General features: G+C 40.0%; 1 pseudogene; it reads right to left on the bottom strand.

The window, feature by feature from the left end:
• Positions 1-2,361: 2,361 nt before the first annotated feature.
• The window catches only part of LOC107697814 (zinc finger protein 64 homolog, isoforms 1 and 2-like), a 44,877-nt pseudogene continuing 42,642 nt past the window's right edge, over positions 2,362-4,596 (bottom strand).

Raw genomic sequence — 4,596 nt, 5'->3', positions numbered from 1 at the left:
CAAGGAATATCAGAAAGCCAAGTCCTGACTGTGGCGAAAGGAGGAGCTGGGGATGGAGGAGGGTAATTTGCTCCTGAGCAAGCTGAAAAGCAGCTGAATAATACTGAATAGAGCTTATATAGGAATGCCGCGATAGGTGTCGTATTCCTATAGGTAGATGTGATCAGATGAGAATCACTAGAACTAACGCTAACGCTTAATTTTTGTTATTTGACATATTTCAATTTCCCAAAGAAATGTGCAGCATTTTGTCCGAGCAATAATAAAAGGACATCTTTTCATTTATAATTTGTCTTAAATCTTATTTTGTTAAAAAAAAAATCGTTAGAAAATCGTATTGTGAAATCAGTATCGCGAATCGTATCGTATCTCATTGTGAGTTCAGTGAATTGTTACATCCTTAGTTAAAAGCATTTATTAATATGAACTAACAATGAACAATATTTCTGCAAAATTAAAGTTAATTTCACCATTAACTAATGTATTTTTAAAATCAGATGTATCTGTTAACATTAGAACTAATATGAACAATGAATTATATATGTATTAACTAACATTAACAAACATTAATAAATGCTGTAAAAATATATTGCTCATTATACATATCTTTATCTTTACTGTCACTTTTGACCAATTTAATGCATCCTTGCTGAATAAAAGTAAAAAAAAAAAAAATTTGGGGTCTTACTGACCCCGAACTTTTAAAAGGTATACTTGTGTAGAGTATGTTCCGTGAAGGGTTATGTTTTGTTTAACCAGCACAGAGCATTAACCACTACACAACCTGGAAGCAGAAAATACACAATGCTAAAACAAGTCACTGACTTAAAAAGAAGAATGTTTATTTCACTGTAGAATAGAGTAAAAAAAATATATATTTTGTCTACTTTCGATTTGATGGATAACTTAAAAATGAAACAATGATTCCCTGATCCAACATAGCAACCTCTATATGTTATGCTGCATTTAGCTTTTGTCAGAATTAATTGCCATAATTACACATTTTCCACTTGTAAGATCCATTCATGTCTTTTTCAAACTCTTAAAGGTGCAATAGGTGATTGTCTTCAGAAACATTTTTGTTATGCTGGTTGAAAGTCTCTTCACATCCCGATATCAAGCACTAAGTTAAGTGGTCTAAATGTATTTATTTATTCTGTGGAAGGCGTACGACCAAGAAATGTTTGTCCAATCAAAACGCTCGGTCTGAACATTTTAATTGGCTTTCCTGCCTGCCTGTCAACGTATGTATTAGCATACCTCTGCGCACCCGGTTCGCGCAGACAGGATACGTCATCAGCGCGTTCACGCACGCTGTGCAGACAGAGTGAGAATGGCAGACAAACATCAACAACCCGATCTTCCTTCCTGGTATTGTAGTACTTTTAAAGTTTTCTCACTGGTGAATGACACATGATGTAGGCAGCCCAGCGGTTCCCAATTCCAGTCCTCAATGTATGTATTTTGCATGTCTTGCTTAGTTAACACACCCGATTCAGATAACCACCTCGTTAGAAGTGAGCTACGTGCATGAACTGTGTTCTGATCGATATGATAACAGTGTTCATTGCTCCCTACTCCCTGAGCAGGGGAAATCCGTTGAAGTTTATTTAACTTCGGAACATGGGCTGGAATTGGGAACCGCTGATGTAGCCTATTGTAGTAATGTTGTCTCTTGTATTCTGGTCTGTGAGTGAGCGTATATGCGTTCAGGGGGCGTGGCTTTGGACGGCGATTGCAGGGAGGGTGGGACGCTCGCTTTCAGTGCTATCAGGTTAACAAGTTAGCATTTTCCAAGATCTCCTACTGCACCTTTAATTGTAAGTTATAAACCATACTCTTAATTTTATGAAAGCTCTGATTTCTCCCACCAATGTGCATGATTAATCCAAAATGGCAGCAGTTTGTACAGTTAAAAGTTAACTAGATTTTAATCTCAACTCCATATTTATTTGGTATTACCATGTGCGCTTTTTTGTCATTTCCAACAAACTTCCACATGGATCCATTTTGGATGAGCACTGAAACATTTCTGAATTTTATCATTCCAACACAACATGAACAAAGCATTAGTTGGATAAAGAAACATGAAATTAACCAAACAAACAGATAATTTTATCTTCATGTCAGACCTTAATCAGGACATCACCATATTTAATTTTTGACCGGAATGAAAACAGGGCTGTGAGGAACAGAAGTACAGTGCGTTCAATGGATTGTATTGTTGTTTAACAACATACCGACTGTCCAGCTGACGAAACGCCTTACCGAAGAAAACGTTCAGCAGAAAAAAACGCCATTAAAACAGCTGTAAAGTTGTGAAAATTACAAAATCTAGGACCTTTATGCAGTGCGTGCCATTGTAAAACTCTTAAGTCCAATCCTCACAGTCTCGTTTTCACCCGTATTTAATTCAATATGGTGTCTAGTCTAATTAAACTCAATATCACAGTGAAATCTCCTTATTTGCGCAACTATGAATCATTGATGTCCACCGTATTGGAGTCTGAAAATAAATGGTGTGGAGACAGATGGTCCTGGTCCTGTGTTGAAATCGACAGAGGGAGACTTTGAACAAGAAAGGTTTCAGGTGGACCCATGTCTAAACTATCTTCAACTATCTTCAAACTATCTTCATCCTGAGACGAGGAACCATCAATGTTCAGGGGTTCTTTTGTGGTGGTAATCATCGGATTCGTCTCTGTTACCACCGTAACCTCAGTCCCGCCCTCCTGGATGAGCTTGTGGAGGCTTTCCAGGTCAAAACAGGACGTTATGAAGGCGTGCGTGCCATCAGAAGCGGATGCAGAACAGGAGGCGATGAAGTTATGGGTATTGGTTTGAGGAGTGGTTTCACTGGAGTCGATTTGAGTGAGTAAAACCGTCTTTTGCTCGAGGCCGGACTCTCGTGCTAGCATGTTGACGTGCTGTATTACGGGGTTCAAAAGCACGTCGTGATCCTCCGGACCGAGCAGAACGGCTCCAGCCTTTCCAGCGGCAGCTTGGACAAAAGTAGCCTCCGGTCCTATAGAGGGCGCCATGATGCTCTTAAGATGCGTCGTGCTGTAGGAAGACGGTGTGTCGGTTGTGAAAGGAGATTTGTCTGGCTGTCTGTACGGGTTGTTTGGTAACAGTTTTACTTTTTTGTTGCATGTTACTATTATGCTGCCTCTTGTGGCTGCGAAGAGAGTCTTCCCTGACGAACGAAGCCTCGCACGAGTCGCAACAAAACGCCCGTGCTGCTTTCAGTCTTACCCGGTAACGCGAGCTGAGAGGTTTGGGCGGCTCCTTCCCCATCCCGCTTCCTTGTCTGGACTTACCCTGCTTGTCCGGTTTATCTGCGTGACACTTCCTCCTGTGAATTAACAAATTACTGTGCTGCTTACTAGCAAACGAACAGTGCTTACATTGAAAGGGTCGTTCGTCTGAGTGCACGCGCTCGTGGATCTTGAGCGCCCCCTTGCTGGAGCAGGAGTAGCTGCACTCGCTGCACTGCAAAGGCTGGGCCGGCTGGTGCTGGCAGGAGTGGTGTCGCAGGGTGGCTTTGGCGGAGCACTGGAATTCACATTTTGAGCAGCGGAAGGAGTCGGAGACGCTGTGTTTCAGCTGCACGTGGGATTTTAAATTAGCCTTCATCGCACAGCGATATTCGCAGAGTTCACACTTATAAGGCTTCTCGCCGGAGTGAACCCGACTGTGGCGCTTCAGGTCAGAGTTGATCTTGAATTTGGCATCGCATTGATTGCACTGGAACGGGACGTCACCTGAGGAAACAACCAGGGATGTGAACTGAATATATCACAGCTTCCACAACTTGTTCTGCTTGATCACAAAAAGGAACACTGTTCTAATGATGCTGTTCAACAATTCATGATTTGATAGCAACATACTTATCTAGCAAATACACAGATGTACAATTATATTTTGACATTTTAATTTTGTCATTTTTTGGCAAAACGTATGTACTTATATAACTGATTGCGTGTGCTCTTAATTGTCATAACATGAGCTGTTTGGCTTTGATAACAAGAAACAGGAAAACCAGTTTTATCTTATTAATCTTTTGGCAAAGTTTCACATGCATTAGTGTAAATTCTCAATAATAAGTGTTACCAGGAAATACTGTGTGGCTGAAAACAACAACAACAAAAACAACAACTAGAAAAACACTTGACTTTTGTGTTTTTTAAACGATTTTAGTTGATATGTATTTTTTGCTATTTTAATTATTCTTATCAATCTGGGTTTTATATACACAATAGATGAAATAAATAAATGTGTGATATATATATATATATATACATACATATGACTATTGCAATGCTCTCTTGGCAGGTCTTCCAGCCAGTTCTATCAAACCTTTACAATTAATCCAGAACACGGCAGCAAGATTAATTTTTAATGAGCCAAAAAGAATGCACATCACACCTCTGTTTTATCAGTTTGCACTGGCTACCAATAGCTGCTCACATAAGGCATTAATTCAAGGCATTAATGTTTGCCTACAAAACCACCACTGGTTCTTCACCCGATTACCTAAATTCATTACTTCAGAGTTATGTGCCCTCTAGAAGCTTGCGTTCTGCAAGTGAATGA

The sequence above is a fragment of the Sinocyclocheilus anshuiensis genome, unplaced genomic scaffold (genome assembly GCF_001515605.1).
Source record: "Sinocyclocheilus anshuiensis isolate Anshui unplaced genomic scaffold, SAMN03320099.WGS_v1.1 scaffold78, whole genome shotgun sequence".
In the NCBI taxonomy this organism is placed as follows: domain Eukaryota; kingdom Metazoa; phylum Chordata; class Actinopteri; order Cypriniformes; family Cyprinidae; genus Sinocyclocheilus; species Sinocyclocheilus anshuiensis.
This window is presented reverse-complemented; position numbering and strand designations above follow the sequence as displayed.